We start from the raw sequence: 21941 nt of genomic DNA, 5'->3' as shown, positions 1-21941 counted from the left end.
GGCTTCTTTACAGGAAGTGGGAAACAGTATGCTGCTGTTAAGATGGATCTTTTCAGCCAGTTACATTTTCTGGTCTTTGTTCTATATATACATATATACATGCATCAAGGCTGCTCTGATGCACTGTAATTACAGCGCATCAGAGCTGGTATGGTAATTACCGTATTCCAGCAGACTCTAGTGTCACATGCATCAGCATCTCTATGCTGAAATATGGCATGGGGGTGCTTTAACTAAAGCTCATTCAACGCTGCCATTTTTCAGTGCAGGGACACTGATATACCTGACACTCTGGACCGCTATATATATATATATATATATATATATATATATATATATATATATATATTGTAACCCGGGTGGTATGTGGAAGATACCCGCTCTTCAAATGGAAGGCATGTTAGTGGGAGTGTGGATGCTGCAGAGAGCTTGGCTACATAGCTGTAGGCCAGCTCACCTCCTTCCCTTCAGAGCACAGCACAGCAGACCAGGAGTCACAGTGATTCTTAACTATGTACAGGTTTAATGTTACTCAGTAATAGATGATTTACAGCCATAAACCTACATACATACATGTATACATATAAATGCTATTTACAGATACGAATTCACCCAAACAAAAGCTCTAATTAACCCTGAACTCAAGCATAGGCCTAATTCCCAGTGGTTTTTGGGTTAGCCTGCAGCCCCTGACCCTCATCAGGGCCCTCCAGGCCACAGGGGAAGGGGGCACTCAACGAATAAAATGGAGGTTAATCAACAGACCAATAACAAGAATAACAGGCAGTGATGGGTCAATAATTAAACATACACAATAAGGTTACACCAATAACAGGAATACCTGATAATGATAGGACAATATATAAACATATGCAATAAGGTTACATCAAATAGAACACATATTCATAAAATAACCAGTACCATAAATACAAATACAGGGCAGCTTATGATCCTCTTCGAATGGAACAATAAAGATGCAGGGTAACAACAAGAATCCCAGCAGCGTGGAAAAAACAGAACCTAACTGTGGCACAGCAGCTGTGCCTAAAGAAGAAATAGCAACCTAGGCAGGCACCCTGTCACCTAATAGAACACCATTACCCTCTCCAGGTTACTCAGCTAGGTAGGGCCCTAAACAAGGGAACCCCCCATAACAAACAAGAGCCCTCTTTATATCCATGGATCCCTCTTTATATCCCAGGTCAAATTGCCCCCCTATCAGGGACTTCCCCTCAGCCACCTGCAGTGGGGAGGGCCCCTTCTTCCCCTGTGGGAATCCCCTTCCAAGGTGACTCATGACTCCTGTGGCTTTTTGAAGGGTTGGGCTCATCTCTAGCATTGTGTTGGGGGCAAGGCGTCTCCCCCGTTGCTGGGGTGGTCGACCCATGCTGCTTGTGGCAGCAAGGCACGAGTTGCTTTGTGCAGCTCTTCCAGCTGGTCAGCCCGCTGTCTACCCTGTGCATTCCCCTGTGTGCCAAAGGGGCACCGGCCTCATGCAGATGTGGGGCTGGGCGGGATAGGAAAGGCCCACGCTGCCTAGTGCAGCCCCAGCATCCTGTCAGCTCTATGGCCCTGTGCACCGATGGCCCAGCTCCTGTCTCATACAGGATTGGGGACTCTTGCTGCCTTGTCCAGCTGCCGCAGTCCCATCCACTCCTGGATTCTCTGTGCACCGCTCCATGCACTGGCTCTCCAGCCCTGTGCACCGCTCCATGCACCAAGGGCTTCTGCCCCTGCCTCATGCAGGATTGGGAACCCATGCTGCCTTGTACAGCTGCCACAGTCCCATCCACTCCTGGACTCTCCATGCACCGACCTGTGCACCATTGTAACGGCTCTCTCCATGGCAGGGTTGGAATGCAGCCTCTTGCTGTTTCCCTTCCAGTGAAGACATCTTCTGGGCACTTCTGGGGCAACTACTCCACCCCGCTGGTTAGCTACATCAGCTCTTCATCCGCCCTCTTCATCATCCCTCGCTGAAGCTGTCCGTGTGCAAGGCACTCTGGCTGGGCACTTTGGGCTCAAGGTAACAATCCAGGCTGCCAGTGAGCCTGACAGCCAGCCTGCCACATCTATATATATAGTGGTCCAGAGTGTCACGTGTGTGTGTGTATATATTACGGTGACACATATATGGTGTGCATATATTACGGTGTGTCAGAGCAGCCTTGATACTCATGTATAAGCACTCTTTATTTTGATTTATTCGATGCTCATAAAGAGTAGCCTTGGTGCTTGAAATCTTTTGGGCCACCGGATATATGTAAATTAAACAAAACAAACTTCATTACACTGTAAACCAACCTCAACCCAAGGAATTTGTGTTCTAAATACAGAACTATGTCATGTGAAAGATTTTCCCAGTTTTTGGCCCTAGTGTGTTATGTTAGTATAGAAGGAGGGCTTCTTACTCTGTGCCAGTGGTTTTGAAACTGTGCTCCATGGAACCCCGGGCTGAACCCATGATAGGGTTCTGCAAAGGGATTACAGGTAATAGCAGAGTGGGCTGAGAGGCAGCGAGCTGCCATTTTCAGGCCAAGTCACCTATTTCTGTGTTGGTCTTTAGGATAGCGGTAGGGGTCTACGGCAGGAGTGATATGAAAGGGTTCTGTGACTTTAGGAAGTTTGAAAACCACTGTTCTCTGCCATTCCTTTTCTTTATAATTCATGCTGAGCTCTGCTGAGTCTCAAGTACTGAGCCACCCTAAGGAGCCCACTGTTGCTGAGTGTAATTTAATGCAACTTGAGGTCCAGGCCCAGACAGGGGCAGATAGAGATAGGGTGTGTTGGTGTAGTTGCACCCTGGCATCTTTGGCTGTGCCACATTAGCTTTCAGTGCAGGGTCTGCCTGGAGTCCCCAATTTCCTGTAGCTCTGGAGCCACAGAAAACAGAGCTGCCATTGCTCTCCCTCTTCTTTCCCTTTCTGCTGAATTTAGTAAGAAAAGGGAGGGAATGGAAGGGTGAACAGAAGCAGCACTCAGCCCCTGGGATTTGGAGGAACACAAAAGCAGGGACTCTGGTCAAACCCTGTTCAAATTAGGTGATGGGTACAAAGCTCACTGCTTATGTGGAGCTCAGGTATGTGACCAGGCAGTGAGCTCAGAGTTCACTGCACATAGGCAGCAGAGCCAGTGTGGTTAGTCGTACCTCCCTTGCCTCATTCCTGGATCCACTACTAGAACTAGAATATGAAAGGTGAAATACACGGGGCTCTTCCTTTTTTCTTGTTGCAAGCGTAACTTGACCACAATCCTCAGAATTTGAGTAGCCTAGTTGCTATGGCTGTCCAGTCCTGTCAAGGCTGACTGCGAAGATGTTGAGTTGATAATGACACATGATCTGTACCCCTTAAGGTTGCACACACTTTTCATGCTACTAAGCTAGGTCATATTTGAAAGGACCAAGTTACTGCTAAACTCTCTGAAATGTCTACCCTTGTTTAATAATATAAAATGTCATGTTGCAGAATGGAAAAAGTGGTGGTAATATTCAGCCTCTGTAAAGCAGTTTGTGAAATCTATTTTATATGGATTAAACCAGCTTTAGAGAGTCATACTATACAAGCACACTATGGGTGTATCTCCACTGCCCAGAAAACCCACTCTCCCCACATAGTCCTACTCTTCGTAAACTGCCTGCTAAAACGTGTCATGTACCTGTCATTAGCTCATGAGTGCACTTACAAGCACTTCAGGGCTTCTGCAAAGCACTTGACAAAATGTGACCATTTGATACTTTTCTGGCCTGTTCAAAAGTGGATCAACTGAGTGGGTGGGGTATGCTGCCTAGCACAATTTTTTGCAATGTTGATCTGCCCACTAAAATTGATTCTCTCCCATATTAAAATTTTGTGATAAACTAAACAGAGATTAAACTGATTTAGTTGCACTTGATAGTTCTATAGCAAGGACTAAAGAATATCAGAGAGAAACAACTCATATTTGAGAACAGAGCTACTAATTAGTAGTGACAAATGATCAGTTTTACCAGTGAAATTAGAGATGGGGGGAGCCCTGCTAGATTATTTGATCCAGTGGGGGCCAATCTTTTTGGCAGTCATGCTACAAGGTAAGGTCCTCTTCCACTGGAAGCATACAGTCCCATCCAGCTTCCCTGCTCAATATGCTGCTCAGCTTTTTGTTCTCTGCCTTGTGCTCCTTGCCCAATCTGCTTCTCTGCTCTGTGCTTCCTGATCTGTGCTTCCTGCCTTATCTGCTGTTCTGGTCCTTGCTCCCTCCCTGATCTGTAGTGCGCCGCTCACAGAGGCTGCCTGTGCCACTTGTGGCACGTGTACCAGAGGTTGACTATCCCTTATCAGGTCCCTCCAGAGCTACCGTAATCCTGTCCACATTCAATATGTTACTGAGTGGGGCTAATTTAGCTTCATTCCTGATTTTTTTTGACTCATTCACATCCCTTCAAGTAAATCAGTCTAAATTTTACAAACGCGATCCTCAGGTTCCAGAAAGTTTTAAACAAATTGGAGAAGGGATTTGGGGGAAATTAAAGTTCAAATTATGAGATGCTTCAGTTGAAAATTCTCTTACTTTGTACTGTACAATGGGTTGGCCTAGAAAAACTTCAGCTTTGTTTGTGTCTGTTGGTTTTGGCTGAGACTTCTGCCTTTGGTTACTTCACGATAGATATAAGGCTATGAATGGTCTGCCTATTGTTCTTAAGGCTTGATCTTGATTCCATTGAAATCCATAACCAAAAAGTCCTTTGACTTCACAGAGAGAAGGATCAGGCCCTTTCAGAACTTGCAAACCTCTATCAGACACAAGTTTCTGGAGGCTCATGTGACATTCATGAGCAGTTTTTGAACACTGAATAATGCAGCTGCTGTTCTGATGCAGGACTCAGCAAGCCTGGGTTGGAGCAGCTGAGCCATATGGCATTTTGAAAGCGTGTGTGGCACTTATGGGCAGTTTGGGAAGCTTATATCCAGCTGGTTCAGTGTGCTGAAACTCTGCAAACAGGGAAGACAGGGAGCTGAGGAGTAAAGCTGGGGAAGAGACTTTTGAGTTCTAGTCCAATCTTTCCAGTGACTGATGTTAATAATATTCTGTAAACATTTAATTAGGCAGAGATTGAACTAATTAAGCATGATAAGATTCTTATGAATTATGTAGGTGTTGCATATCCTTCTTTTGCAGCTGGGTAAGCTGAGGTTTGTTGCATTGATTTTAGATTTGTTTTGAGTGGCCCATGGCTTTGTTGCACTCACACTAGAGATGAATTTGTCTGTACATGTTTGAGCTCCAGCTTTTCTGGAGGAAGACTGAACAGGAAGAAAATGGGAATGAGCACTGCGGCAGCAACAATGCATGTGATGCTATCTAAGGGTACTTGTACACGCCATGGGGGTTTAGTTCAGTTTAGTTCTCCCTAGATTGAAACAGCCACATTTTTTTTTCTTCAGTGAGCTTGCCCGAACTGGCTGCCTCCTGGTCACACAGCCCCAGAGCTGTACGGGGCTCAGTGCTTCCCTCCGCAGCTGCGGTGCCCCCTGGGACCTCCCAGACCAGGTGCCAGCAGGCGTGTGCCGCCTGAGGAGCACCACCACTGTGGAGGGAAGCACTGGGGTCTCCCACAGCTCAGGGACTGCTTAGTCCACTGGCAGCTCTTCCCCCTGGCATGGGAGAGGCAGGTAAGCTCCAGTACCCCTGCATCGTCCCCTCCATCTTCCCACTGCCTGGGACCCCTGGGGCAAAGGCAGCAGGAGGTGGCAGGAGGTGCCTGGGTGTGCTGGCAGTGGGAGAAGGCAGCAGGGATGGTGCATGGTGAGCTGGAAGCCTGCCAAGCCCAAGCTTCCCTGAGCACATTGGTTTCCAATGCCCCATACACCATTGAACTTTGTTAGGTAGCAAACTAAAACCCCTCGGAGGGGTTTTATCTTGCTATGTTACAAAGTCATTTAAAGTGGAATATGCTGCTGAACGTGCAGACAGCAATGCCATTAAAGCAGTGCAAAAGGACATTTAAGCCACTTTAAAGGCGTGCATGTACAAAGGGAGCTAAGTATCATTTAGTATGTATCTTTTCTGTAAACTGAACAGATGATAGACTGATAGCTCTCCTTTATTCCCCTCTTTCCTTTTTACTGCAGTTGGACTGCTGCAGTGCAGAGTTGGTATAGGAAAACTTAACTTACGCAATGCTTAATAATTTGCCTGGCAATTAGCTTCATTTAGAGGGTTAGGCATGGACCAGCATGGGGCAACTGTATTCGAATTGTGTTTGATTTGCTCTATAACTGGTTTATTGTCTGCTAATCTCTCTGTTCTATATTCCCATTTGTAAAATGGGGTTAATGTTTATTGACTAATTTTGAGGGGTGTTTGTATGCATGTGACCAAACTAAATTTATGCAATGCTTATAAAATGCAGTACTTCATATGTACAGATTTGTTGTATATGTGTACAAACAAGGTTGCTTATGGAGAAGGCTATACAGGCAGTCCTCGGACTTGTGACACAATTGGTTCCTGAAGACCATGTCTTAAGTTGAAACGTTGTAACTTGGAACTGATTTTCCCATAGGAAACGATGTTATAAATGGGGGATTGGTTCCTGAACCAAGGCTTAATACCCTATTTTCACCAAAAATAACCCAGAATTTTGTACTCAGTCAATTATAGATACGTAATATAGCTACATTAATGTATTTATATTGTAAATAGCAATCATATTGATTTGGAAGGACTTCTTTGAGGTGACTTTGCTGAACTTTTTGAAGGGTTCTTGACTGGAGTTTTCTCAGGAGCCTTGGCTGCAGGTTTTTCTGGAGTCTTGGCTGCTTTCTTAAAGAAAGCGTCCAAGGAAGTTTGGACAGACGTTCTCCAGGGAGATGAGCGATGCACTGAACTTGTTCACTGGTGTGGCGTGGCATTGGATCAAGCGTTGTAAAGTCAAAACTGACATCAGAAAGTTGAAACAGGGTTTCAATTTATAAACGTTGTAAGTATGAAACATTGTAACTTGAAACATTGTAAGTCGAGGACTGCCTGTATATAGATCTACTCAAAAAGTCTGTGTGGAGGAGTTACTGTCTAGGCATTACATACCACTATGAGATCAGTAGTCTTCTGATTTCCATTGTCAGTATAATGCTGTAACCAACTTACATTGTTAAAATATAAAGTTCAGGCAAACCTTCTGCATTGCCACAACCATAGGATGTAGTCCCCAAACTGTACTACATGCATAATTTTGTGTGTGTGTGTGTGTGTGTGTGTGTGTGTGTGTGTGTGTGTGTGTGTGTGTGTCCGTCCCAGGAGGGGAAATATATACATATAGTGTGATCTTTTCAGCATTCTGTGTTTTGATTGTCCATATATTCCTCCTGTTCCCTATAGGTTTCTGTGCCTCTAAGTAGACAGTAACAAAGGCCAGTGAATTCAGTTACAGAACACCAAAAGTTTAAGGTGGCAATTTTTATTCCTCACTTTCAAAGAAGACTGGTCACACCTGATTCATCTGAATCAGTTGGCAAGGTCATTTTTTACTTGAATTAAAAGAAAATTAAGATGAATAAGTCAGCAGTACATAATGCTGTTCAGATTAGATACCCCTTAAGTCTGTCAGCTCGCCAGACATATGGATAAATTAAGCACAGATTAGGCAGGTCTGAGTTGGCATTAAAATCTCATTTTGGTGATAAATTTTGTAATATAAACAAGGGTAGGACACATATAATCCAGACTGGTTTTATTTTCTACATGGTTATGGTTTGACCCCACTGGAATATTCCACATGCACGGGAAATTATTTCAAGATTTCTTAAGAGATGACAATAAGAAACAATACATAAGGAAACATCTCATTTTTGTTATAGATGTTGGAAGTATTATATGATGCATTTCCCTCAAAATATATGTGGATTAATTTTCAAAAGAGAATCATACTTTCAGCTCTCTCCATGTTCAGGTCTGTGAAGTGGCAAGCGTGAGACACTTTAGGAGGCCTGGATTTTTCATAAAATGCTATGTACCCACCCTCTGAAAATCAGACTTTTTAGTAATATATCAAATTTAAACACCAAAAAACATCTCAACCTAGTTTAAAAAGTAAAGGTGCCTAAGGGAATTAGATTTTCAAATAACTTTGAAATATAGAGGCAGTTTGGTGCCTGAGTTGGCCTCATTAGGTCCCTTTGAAAACCCCTATCTTGGGTCCTGTATACCGGCTCCATGATATAGTAATATGAATCTGTACTATTATTAGCTTATCTTTGCTGCCATGTGTGATCAAATCTGTCTGCTGGTAGAAATGCCTATTGGCCTGTCTAAAGTTGCTCTAACTTGATGAACGAAATAGGTTCACATCATGATGCAATTGTTACAATAGTTTCTATGGCTCAAACTAACATGGGGCTTCTGTGACCTTTTCATGGTAGTAAGCTATGGTGGAAGTCCTTCAAAGATGTATAAATGAATATAGCTGCACTGAGGGCTAATTAAACCAGCAGAAAAGCTGGCCTTTATTGCTCATCATGTATAAATTGCCATTTTCTTCTTTTTTTATTCATTCATATCATATGTTTTTGTTTAGGACGCTGATCTGTATATAAACTTGAGCAGATGGATGAACTGTGTCACATGTGTAGTCAAGCTGCTGGTCTAAGAGACAAAGACATGAATATTCAAGGAAAGGTAAGAAAGGAAAGGATGAAACATAATGATTTACTAGGCCCTTGGCATCATCCTGATATCTGTCATTCTAGTCTGTAAAATTTTGCTGAATGCTCGATGTCTTACTTTTGTCTTGTATGTTCATAAACTTCAAAGTGGCATTGTGGATTCAAGTACATCACAAATCATTCTCCACACTAGAGAGATAGCTGGTTGTACTTTCTTTTCATCTGTCAAATTTTGATTAAATATTTTCATGCAAAATATTTCTTAGTGTCCCCTCCCCACAATACTTCATATTTTCAATTAGCTTGCTAATTGTCCCTGCTGCCTTCCTGCCACTTGGAATCAACTGGGAACAGGTTGCTTTGTCCCTGGGGCAGCACAGGGAAGTGGCAGGAGGGCAGCTGGTTTTGCCGGTGGCTGGAGAAGGCAGCAGGGATGGTGCACAGTGCATTGGAAGACACAGTGACACATCTGGTATTCCCTACCTTGTGCTATAGTAACAACAGTGAAATGGATCCTGACTGAAAGGGAGGAAAGCCAGCAATTTCCTTGCTGGAGCTTTGACCTGCATTAGCCAATGCCACTAGTTTCACATTTATATGAACACTGAATTGCAAACGTATGGATCTATTATATGACTTAGGCCTACATTTTACCAAAGTGACATTATGCTACATATGTGAGCATTTGTCAACTGAAGGATGGTGTATTGCAAAATTGTGTTTATCTTATAGGTTTTTCTAGTTATCTGAGTTATCACCTCACACACAATACACTAGCAAAGATTCTTATCTAATTCAAAACACTGTATCAGCACAATTGCAAAGCATTTATATGTGCTGTTAGTGAAATTTAGACTTTGCAATCAAGATTTGGCTTTCACTGTGCAAGGCACCGTGCTTTATTTCTCTCAACTGCTGCTTTACTTCCTTCAGCTTCTTGTTTACACTTTGCAATGCCAGAAAAAATGTATTTTTGACTGCCTCCTTTCATCAGCTTTTAGACAGTGTTGCTCCAGGCATTTACAATTTTTTACTCTGGGACTGAGATAGAGGGGCATATTTGTTGTAAAAAGATATTAATTACTTTTAAAGCAAGCTGTGAAAGGAAATTATTCCCATGTTTATTTCTGCAGCAAAACTGATGGAAATAGCTTAACTCTCTTACAAAAAAAATTGTCATGATCTTGTCATCTAGCCTTTTGTTCCTGCTCCATTCCCTGCTGTGCCCTCTGCCATACTCTTTTCATTTCTAGATGCAGCTAGTCCATTAGCATCTCTGCAACTTCATAAATAGCCACTTCATTTGTGACCTATGGGCATGATTTGGTGTCATTTAGGTGACACGTAGTGAATGAGTAGTCTTCAACTTAGAATTCCTTTGACTTGTGTTTTGAGTATTTATCTTTTTTTTTTTTCATATCGCTGTTGCATTCTGAAACACTTTGCAATGCTTCTGGTCCTTCAGTAGAAGTGGTGATTTGGTCCCATTTCTTTGCCTCTGACATGTGTTTTAGTTTTTAAGGACTAAAATATTTGGCCTAACTTAAAATCTTTGTGCTTGATATACATTTAACTTAATGTCCTGTGACATGCTGGAGGGTCAATTGAGTCATCTACTGGCACTACTGTCTATGAAATAGTGACACTTAAGTTGTAGTATGCTGCTTACTGTGTAATTTTCAGATAAACTGCTGTAACTGTCTCAGTTCTGCTTGCACATTAGCATGCAACACAGCAAGAATGCATGATATTGTATTAGAGGATGTATCAGGTAAGAGATGTTCACTAGTGATAGGGAAGTATTGCTTCTTTTGTGTAATGCTGTGATGAGAACTGTTCCGGGATACTGCGTGCAGTTCTAGTTACCTGTGTTCAAGGAAAATGAACTCAACATGGAATTGGTGTAGAATAAGGCCCCTAATGTGATCCAGGGGGTGGTGATCACCTGTCTCAGGAAAGCAGACTAGAAGAGTTTGACTTGTTTAGCTTAGCACAGGACAGGTTGGGAAGTGATATGAACACTGTAGAAATGTGTGCGTGTGCACATGTGTGTGTGTGTGTGTGTGTGTGTGTGTGCGCGCGCGTGTTGGGGGGGCAGGGGGGCGTAAACACCAGAGAAAGAAAAAAACCTGGAAATTAGAAGGTTTTGTAACCACCAGAGGAACAAGGTGCCAGAACAGCATTGTAACAGAACTGCTGGGGGCAAAAAAGCCGCTAACTGCTTTTAAGATGGAGCTTCATAGAGCTATGTGGGACATATATATGACATGTTTGCCTGCAGTTGCAGCAGACTGGAAACAATTACCCAACAGACCCTTTGGGCAGTTGTACATGTGACAAAAATTGTCCATGTTTGAAGTTTAATTACATCACACTTTACACGTACAGGGTTTTCTTATGATTTAAATGAGTTTGTTACATTGCAAACTAAACAACATGCTCATGTGGCATTGCAGCCTCTATCTACTTGTAACATCGCAGCCTTAAATGTTACAGCTCGCCCTCTGGTCATGGGAGAGGAGGGCTGAAGGCAGAAGTGGCGAGGGGCTTGATTCTTTTTTTTCTTCCTGTGGAGGCTGTCCACTTCTCCTGCAGTTGGGGGATGAGCCGCTGGCAGGTCAAGTGGCCCCTGAGCTGCGGGGTGTCCCAGTCCTTCTCTCTGCAGCAACCCCCAGGGCTGCCTGGGTGGGTTGCTAGCTGGGTAGATGCTTCCCCATTGGCACCCGATCCAATGCTTCCCCAAGCCCGCTTGCACTTCCAATGCACAGTGCACCATCCCTGCTGCCTTCTCCAGCCACCGGCAAACCCAGCTGCCCTCCTGCCACTTCCCTGTCCTGCCCCAGGGACAAAGCAACCTGTTCCCGGGTGATCCCAAGTGGCAGGAAGGCAACAGGGACAGTGAACGAGGTGCTGCTTCCTGTGCGGGCTCGGGGAAGAGTTGGATCTGGCAGGTGCTGCCTCCAAGCTGGGGCAGCATCCATCCCACTAGCAGCTCACCCTAGTGGCCACAGGGGACGCAACCACTGTGGAGGGAAGGACTGGGGCCCCCTGCAGTTCACCCCTTGGCTGCAGGCAGGCTCTGCCAAAAAACCCTAACAAAACAGTATCAGGCCCCTCACAGCCTTCCCATGCAAGTTGTCAGCAGGCTGAGTGGCCACTGAGCTGCGGGGGGCCCCAGTCCTTCCCTCCATGGCAGTGGTGCCCACCACGGCCACCTGGGTGTGCTGCTAGTGGGCTGGATGCTGTCCCAGCTCGGAGGCAGCACCCACCAGATCCAACTCTTCCCCAAACCTTCTTGGGAAGCAGCACCCCACTGTCCCCACTGCCTTCCTGCCATCTGGGACGGCCCAGGAATGAGCTGGCTGGTCCCTGGGACAGTGCTGGAAAACTGCACAAAAGGCAGCTGTGTGTACTAGCAGTGGGAGAAGGCAGCAGGGATGGTGCATGGAGTGCTGGAAACCCGGGTGGGCTCGGGGAAGTGTTGAATTGGATGCCTCTGAGCTGGGGCAGTCCCCGGCCTGCTAGCAGCCCACCCAGGTGGCCCTGGGGGATGCCACCACTGTAGCGGGAACAACCAGGGCCCCTGCAGCTCAGGGTCTGCTCAGCCCACTGGCAGCTCACCCCAGCCACAGGAGAGGCAAGCAGGCTTTGCAAAAAATAAGAAGGAACGTGCCCCTAACAGTGACAGAAGCCCCTAAATCGAAATAGTGGGTTTTTAATCATCACAATTAAAAATGCACTGTTTCAATTTAGGGAACTAAACCCCCGTCATGTGTACAAGCGCCCTTTTGTTCCAATCTGACAGAAGTAATGTGATATTATAATTAAAGAATGTATAAATGAAAAATGTTTTGTGCATATATATAAAGAGGCACAAAATTAAATGTACATCCTTAATTGTGACTTTCTTGACTTGGATGTGTGACCTTTATATTATCTTGAAATAATGTTTTATAGGGGATATATCTCATATGTAGGTATTTTGTTTGGTGGGGGGAGAGGGGTTTATCTTGCTCATACCTTAAGACAATGTAAGGGCATGGCAAAGCAAAGAGAAACTTTTATTCTTAATAAGAGAATGCCATGGCTCTATTTTAATACATCCCTTAAGTTTAACACATCCTTTGAGTTTAACACCTTTAAACAGGGGCTTCCAGAGTAAATAAAGTTCACTTGTCTGACAACAAATGTACCAAATAGTGTAAGTGTATGTTATAGGATGGTCTGAAACTTGCATTCTGAAGCATACATTTTTTACCTTGTTTATCTTTTTTGTTAGCATAGCAATAACATTGATGAATTTTCATTGTTCAGTTACAGAAAAATTACAGGAAACTCCCAGGGACAAAATCAAAGCAATAGTGAAGGGAGCCATTGTAATACACTAAAGGGAAACGCCAGACAACAGATATATGAACTGCAAGCTCGTATAGGTTGGGTTTCTCTTACAAACAGGAAGTGGTGACTGAAGAGTTACTATTTGCTTTGGATTCCAGTAATTCTGTAACATTTAAACAGAAAGCAGTAAGTGTTTCAAATATTTATAAGACAAATGTATAATTCATGCACAAATGTCTCTCTCTTTCCAATAGTTATTATACTGTGGTAATGTCAAGTTAATGGCAGTAGTCAAAATATTTGAAAAAGGGAATGGGGGAAGGAAAAAATCATTATTGGAGACTTTGCTGGAACTTGTTTTCAACTTGAATAATTTTGAAGTAGAGACCTTTACATTTTATATAGGATACACACGAACAAGATGCAACAGAGAATCTTTAGAAGATATTTCTTATCGCTTCATTTTAATATTATAGAATAGAGTTAAGTTGGGTGTAATATATTTATTATGAAGGTGGAGTCTGAGACCATGAATTGAAATGCCGGCTGTTGAGAAAGGAATATGAGGTCTGGTTCAAAGTCTTTTGAGGTTAATTAGGAGCCTTTCCATTTACTGCAGCAGGCTTTGGATCAAGCTATTAATGCCGCTTGTCTCCAGTTGCTTACTATACCTTGAAGTGAGGTATAGTGATGACAGAACCTAATGTGTACATGTGTAAATATGGAAAGGCAGTCAGTGTTACTGGGCATATGCTAAATAGCCAAAGTTCCCTGACTATTGAAATATAGCGATTGAAGGTGAAGCATAGATTTTAAAGAAAGAGTTTTGTTAGGAAAAAAAAAAGCGGGGTGGGGGGGTGGGGAGGGAGGGACAGGGATTTTATCCCGTACCAGAACTAAACAAAGAAGCTGTATAATCAAATAAGAACTATAAATTGTTAAGGAAAACGGGCTCCAGTTTATTAGATTCTTGCAGTAAATTCAGTCTTTGATTTATAATCTCACCTGCTACTCTTTCAAAATGCTGAGTTATATTCCTGTGTCTGTTGGGAAAATTACTTCACATAATATGATTCTCCATCAATTGCAACAGTAAACTTGATTAAAATAACATCTGGGAGGGAAAAATAAGATTCTGTGTACCTTATTCTTCAAATTTGTTGTATTTGATAACACTCATAAATATGCCATGAGCCATGTTGTCTTTTATTTATTTCCTTCTTATGTCCCATTTTTATATTTTTAAATATGTTGTCTTTGCTTGTGTCACAGAGCTGGAAGCCTGTGCATAGTGCATTGCTCTGCAAATAGTTTTTATTTACTTAAAAACATATTCTCTATGGCGACAAATCAATTTTTACTATTTAAAATAGTTTATTCCTCTTAAAAGCAAAGCTAATGTTAACCAGCTACTGTTGGAGAAAAATGACTTTAATCTCATGGACAACATTAAACATAGGAAAAAAGAAACAAATCAATAAAGGTGAAGGTCATTGAAACAAATGATTAGAACAAACAACCAGGCTGCCTGCTGTACAATAAGGTTATAAAATAAACGGAAACAAAAAGCTTATTGGAATACATCAAGTGTGAACTTTATGAAGAGGTTCCTCTTCAGAATGCTGAATAGTCAGATTTATCTCCATAACTTTTTCAGTGTGACCTGCTATGCTATAAACTAAATGAAACTCTGGGAAAAGATTGATGAATCTTCAATGGCTAATGTGCCAGACTGTGATTGTCCAGAAATGCCCTGTACTACTAGGTCCATGACATGAAACACAAATCTACAGATACCTCCGCAATGGACAACCTTTATACAAATCTAGTGTATAATCTGTAAAATACCTACCCAAATGTTTTTCTTGGTTGTTTTTTAATGTTTCAAGTAGCCATAATGAGTGAGGATTCAGGTTATATTCTGAGTTTAGCAATCCATTTGGAGAAATGGCTTGATGTGATTAACTGTTCCCTTACCAGTCATTAGTCTTCAGAATCTATCTTGAGCCTTGATCATTATTGATTAAAAATGACACCCTAGCTTCCTGCAATTGAACTGTGTTCATTTATTTTCAGAATCATTTGTCAATGGCAGGTCTCAGTGAATCAAAATGGAAACAAATAACAATATGCTGTCACTTTTTTTAAAGTCCCCATATTATGTAAATGAAACCAAGCAGGCCAAGATTTTTAAACTTTGGTACTTAACTTTAGTGTCTACAATCCATATTTAGGTGTCTCCGTATGTTCTCTGATTTTTTTTAAGAGAAACCCAAGCAACTTTTTGGCACTTTTGAAAATCAGACCACCAAAATCCTGGTTGTTAAATTGTGCCCAGATTCTAAGTCTGAAAACATCAGAGTAATGCCATTACTTTTGGGTGCTCCCAGCACATTCAGCTTTGGGATGGGATAGGGCACGGGTTCTTTTTAATCATGGTGACCTGTAATGGCCCAAACCAGGTGGAAATCTGGACAATTCACTTGAGCAAGAGTGATAAGAGCAGAATTGGAGGTTTCATTCTGCAATGTACCAGATAGCAATGAACAAAATGATTAATTTAAAGCTGTAGGCATCAATCACTTCGAAAAGAGGCTGTTTGATCCTTTCTTCAGAGTCCAATCTGACCTGACATATGCTTGACAACATCCTTTCATTCTGCTGAGGTCCCTCACAATCCTATTCCACTACATCACTAATAAGGGTAGCAACAAAAAAAGCATAGGATCAATAGAGGGGGGGGACTATTTAGAAAGATGGAGGAAGAAATAGTAATTGAAATTTGCTTTTCTATTGAATTTTTTTTTGTCACCAGTGCAGAGAACAGCACATGAATGGAGTGAATGGCATCTGCAATTACCTGCCAAAATAAATAAGTAAGGAGAGACTCAGCATTATCTTTCATTTGAAATGTCAGTTCTTCCCCATCCCCCACATACTTTTTATGGCAACTGGTATAAAAGATGAGATGACTGCTTTTATTCCTGACCAAAGGGGAGAAGAAATCTAAGGAAACAAAGGTTTATAAAAAGCATTCTGTGCTTTTGTGGTAACAATGAAATTCATCTATAAAGAATTGTAGGTAGCGAGAGCTTATTCTGGCTCCAGAATTTAATTAGACCTGGTGCAAAATGTCCTTCTCTTTGCTGCAGAACTTGGACCTGAAATGCTGTTCAGTTTTAAGGTTTGGGTTATGCTGTATTCTGGGAGTTCACTATGAGTTTGACTGTTCAGTTAAATTCATCCATTCTACATATAAAGCTGTAGATTGCCTCAGGTATGGCAAAACCATTTTAATTACACTATAAAATCAACATTGACTGGGATGCATATTAGATTAATGGAATAAAGCTAAATGGGATATCATTTTTTTCCCCAAGTAAGCATTTCCAAGAGTTTTATAAAAATGAGGGAGCCCTTACAGTAGGTTCAAATGCATATGCATCATAATGTGTTTATAAATCACTGCTCTAGTCTTGACCCTCCTAGTATTTGGATTAAAGATTATTATATAAATTACAATTCAGACTGTTGCCAAAGATGTCACAGTAGACAAAGCCGTAATAGATGAGGAGCCACTGCATAAAGAGCGCCAGATTCTCAGCTGGGTGTAAATTGGCATATTTCCAGTGATATGTTTTTTTCAGGCACCTATAGTCACTTCTGTCCACCTAATTGCCTCAACGGTGGGCTCAATGACTGATTGAACTTTTCAGTAAAAAAAAAAAATTACTAGTCCTATATCAACTTAAATAAGTATTTGCAGTGGTGCTATTGCATTGACAGTTTGTCATAGCCAGCTTACCTTTCACTGGCATATAGTGCTCATATGGTACAGGAGAAGAGCATTTGATGACTTGTTGATATCTTAATTCTTCTGTGGCAATTTATATTGTTATCTATCCATGATAATCTCTTTCCCTCAGGTTTATGGCAAAAAAGGCACTTTGATCGCTGCTGTTATCAGTTCATCCTTTAACCTACAAAACAGCTAATCTCTGTTGTCTCCTCTCTTGTTGTAGCTGTAAGTCTCGTTTGTGTTCCAGGGCTTCTCTTGCTACATATTTTCAGAAGGAAAGTCTACAGAAAGCATAGGTATACACATACCACCACTAAACGTGAGTCATTAGGTTTGGGTGTAAGGCACCCTGCACCATTCCTCTGGCATACCAAACTGAAAGATATGACTTGGCAATGATCACTCCTGTAACTTTCCAGATCAGGATGAGGCAGGAGTAGACTCACATTTGAGGATAAAGGCACTTTTGTACCAGTTCCCCTTGTCTCCTCTTTCAGCTGCCTTTTTTCTAACCCATTACTAGATATGTAATGGGTTAGAAAAATGCACTCTTGTATGTAAATGCACTCTTTTATTCATGTAAAGACTTTAAATAGTTTATATGTGGATTAAGGGTAATGTACATCCCTAAGTAACCCATGCTGATGCTTTGGGATAAAAATTGCAAAGGAGTGGTGCATGGTTTTACTGTGTCACTGACTGAAATGTTGGACAAATATGTTATATTACTATAGTTAGTTCTTGACAAATTACATTTGTGCCTGGTGAAATATTTTCTGTATAATTTAAAATAATTTTATTTACATGCAGTATAAGATACTAGAAATGTATTTACTTCAAGCCTCATAAGTAAATCCATGACAATTTGTTTAATCTAAAAGGTTAAATGGCTTAATAATGGCTTTCTATCAGAATTTTCATATTTTCTGAATATGTTGTAAAATAAGTGCATTTTTTCCTTTTAGACAGAAAAAATACATCATTATGTTCTTGCTCTAACTATGTAAATGACCTAACAGATAAATGAAAATTGATCTTTCAGAGCTCTAGTTTATTATAGCCTGATGGCATGCTTGTCTTATCATTCAAGACAACGTTTAACTTTGAATAATACATTATGCTAACTCTCTGAAATTGTTGTTATGAGATTTTAATGCACTATAAAACAGGCCTTATGATCTCTAGTCTGCAAAGATGTCATTCTAACATATTAATTTGACATACATCTCAGCAAGCAGTAGTTTGATGAAATCTGTCTCTGCATATATTTTTAAAATTTCTTCCACTATATTTTATAAGTTGATTTTTTGTGAGGTTTGCAACATTTGAATATATGGACCATCTTTATATGCTGTGTATAATACCTAGCACAATTGACTCTTGGTTCATGACTGGGAATTCTACTGAAGTGCAACATAATGAATAATGTTGGTGGAACCTGCCATAATTAAGATTAAAAAATTATTCCTGTTTCCTTATATTGCAAACTTACAAAGATGTTCACATGTTGGGTTGGAATGGTATAAGTTTGGACTTTGCCCAAAGGTGATTTTTTTCTTGCTTTGGCAAATGTAAAGGATGAGACAATCAAATGCAAAAATTCAAGCTGGGGAATGACTGGCTGGGCAGCAGTACTGCAGAAAAGGACCTTGGGAAATAGAGGACTGAAAAGTGAATGAGCTGACCATGTAATCTGTAATCTGAAAAAAGCCAATAGCAAACTGGGTTGTATAAAAGGAAGTGTCATTTGCAAGTCTAGGGAAGTGATTCTTTTATTCTGTCCATCATTGGTGAGGTCTAATCTGTGTTAAATTTTGGCCATCACACTTCAAGGAAGACCCAGATAAATTTGAAAGAACCCAGTGGAAAGCAACAAAAATGATTACAGGTCTGGGAAACATGATTGACAAGGAAATATTGGTAACAGTCTTTATACACGTGAAAGATGGTTTTGAAAAGGACAGTGATAAATTAATCCCTGTGGCCTCAGGGAGCAGGACAAAGTTTTCAGTTGTAACAAGGGGAATTTAGAATGGGTACAGGTTTCCCTCGCTCTTTGCTGTATATGTGTTCCCGGAAAACAGTGCATAACTTGAAATCGCATAAAGGGAACCCACTTTACCAAGTTACAAATAGGGATATGTTCCAAGACCTCGACTGTACTGACCCCCAGGCCCATTTCTACCACTTTTACAAGACAATTTTGGTACTTATCAACAGCAGACAGTGCACACAAGCACAGGGCACTATCATAATGGGGATGGCAACTACAGAAACACGTGTCACAGACAATGAGTGAGGAGCACAGATCCACACAGGAGAGTATATTTTGGTGCACATCACTCCCAAAATGCACTGCACAAAGCAGCTGACTGAGGGCTTCCACCACACCGATCACATAAGAGTGAATTTACTTCGCATATAACAAATTTTTGGTATAAAAAGGGTCATCGCATAAAAGTGAATTTGCACATAGAAAACCCACATAAAGCAAGGGATTCCTGTATTAGGAAGAACTTTTTCACTGAGGGTGGTTAAGCTTTGCAACAGGCTACCCTGACAGGTAGTGGGAACTTCATCCTTGATGTTATTAAGAGCAGGTTAGATAGATAAATACTTGGACAAGATGATTTAAACAGGGATGATTCTATCCTGAGCAGGGGTGACTTGAAGTCTCTTTGGGCATCTAGACATGTGCTGAACGTCTGCTCCAATGTGTGCTAATTAGCAGCAGATTAATCAAGTCCCTGCGCTTCATTGAACAAACTTTAGTTAAAGTGCCTCTACTGCCATTTTGAAGCATGGGATGCTGTATACATGTGATGCTTCCAGCACTTTAATTAGAGAGCCTCTCAGAGCCATTCTAATTAAAGGTCCCCCTTTCCCCCCCTCCACTCCAGAGCATGTGCAAAGACACCCTTTTATCCCTGTCTTTCTGATCCTATGAACATTTTCTTAGTCAATTTTGTGTTTGATGAGGGTGAAAAACTGCACCTTTTAAACTCAGTCTCCTGTTGCACAGAATTTGCACTGAGGATGCTGAAAAAACTGTGAGGACCTATAATGCTAACCATCAGTTAAGCCAACCCTTGAACTTGCGTAAATGCAAATAAGGGTAATCTTAGGACTTCTGCAAACCTTGCTGTCTGCAGTGACCTAGTGCACTAGCCAAGGATCTAGTTGACCAGCATATGCTCTGTTTTGTTACCTCCCACTATGGACAGGTCACCTTACAAAGATGGAGGTAGAATGGGTAGTATAGAGGTGACTTTGTTCCACCTAAAAAATCCTGTGGTCTCAGGAGGATCACTGACTGCCCAGTTAGGTTAGGTTTCTAACTGCTGGACAACACAAACTAGATAACATATGAGCCAAAAACGTAGCCCTTTCTTGTTTGTAAATCTTTTGTCATCCACTTTCAGAAAAGCTAAAGCAAAATAACTCCACACACTCTATTCTCTGACTTCAGTCCAAAAGATCTGAGGGTAAGAGATTGAAGTCAGTTTGCAGATTTTAGGACTGTGTGAAGCTTCAGGTGGTGATTCAATTTGGAGGAGATTCAGCCTGATTCAGTGGCTGAATCTCTGAATCCGAATCAAATAAGGAGACCAATTAAAATGTCTGAATTGATTCAAAGCTCTCCAAATCTTCAGAAAAGATTTGGAGAGCTTTGATGATTTGGGCAGTCCCCAGTAGCTGCAGCTCAAAGAGGAGACCATGGGGGGACCTCTGCCAGCCCTCATCCCTTGCCTGCTCCCCCAGCCCCCCCAACCCCTGCCCGCTCCCCCAGCCTCACCATGGCTGCCCTGCCCACCCCAGCTCCCGGTGCTTAAAAAAAAAACTCTGACTCACCAGGTGCTGCTGGGTGGGAGCTGATCCCTGCTGCCCCCCACTGCATGAGGGGCTCTGCATGAACCCCCAATCCCCTCTCCCAGCCCCCCGCCACAGGTGCCCTGCCCGGGCCAGCTCTGGCCCTTCAAGAAAAAAAAAAACCCGAGAAAAGCCCTGGGATTCTCTGCTCCTGCTGCAGCCTTGGGGCTTTGAGGGACTCATGCAGAGCCCTCCACATGGTGCAGGGCAGTGGAGATTGTCCCCCCCCCCCTCATTGGCAGGTATGGTGAGTCCAGGGGATTTGGCGTTTTTTTCCTTAAAGGGCTGGAGCTGTGTTGGGCAGGACAGACATGCGGGGGGGGGGGGAATGGGGCAGCGGGGGGAGGGTCAGGGGGCTCATGTAGAGCCCCCACACAGCATGAGGCAGTGGGGGGCTGCGGGGATCGCCCCCCCACCCAGCAGCACCTACTGAGTCAGGGCTTTTTTTTTTAACAAGTGCCGGGAGCTGGGGCGGGCGGGGAAGCTATTACCAGGCTGGCGGTGGGTGGGGCTGGCTGATTCAGAGATTCGGCAACAGCTGAAACTCTGACTCAGATTCAGCTGAATCGATTTGGGACAGTAATTCGAATCACCAAATCGAATCACTGTCCCCTGAATCAGCCAAATCTGAAGCAAATACTAGCCACTTCACACAGGCGTAACAGATTTCTAAATACTCAAGTAGATTAAATAATCAAGTCAGTTTAACTCACAAATTGTGAAGCCAGAGGACAGAAATATAACAAAACACAAAAAAAAAAAGATGGGCAGGAGGGAATTAAGGAGATTCCTACACTAGTTACCAGACATTGCAGTTTCTTAGAGTATAAAGTATACTATCTTAAATGCTGTTATTTTTACTAATGCCCACCTATGAATATGTAAGATGGCTGACAATGAAATATGATTGAATAAAGTCCAAGTTATATATCTCTGAATTTGTCTTTTTGAGAATAACATATGCAAATACAGAGGCACTGTGCATGCTTTTATTTTTAAACTTGTTGGATAAAAACATCGAAGCAAAAAGCTGGAGGAGGAATCTAAGTTACATGGTTTCCTCTATGCAATCTAGTTTAGATTGGGAATGAACAGGATACATGTTTACCCTTAATGGGAGTGTGGGCACACAGGCAGCCTGTGCTGGCAGAGGCCTGCAAGTGGGGGGTGTTTCTGCGTACCTCCCAGTGTGCCCTACAGCTCCCTGGGCTCCTGGAGACTGCCAAATGCAGCAGAGTGCAACCCCTGATTGGAAGCTGGGTGCAAGCAACCACACCCCAACCCACTGCTGC

This window comes from Alligator mississippiensis, chromosome 4 (genome assembly GCF_030867095.1).
Source record: "Alligator mississippiensis isolate rAllMis1 chromosome 4, rAllMis1, whole genome shotgun sequence".
NCBI lineage: Eukaryota > Metazoa > Chordata > Crocodylia > Alligatoridae > Alligator > Alligator mississippiensis.
This window is presented reverse-complemented; position numbering follows the sequence as displayed.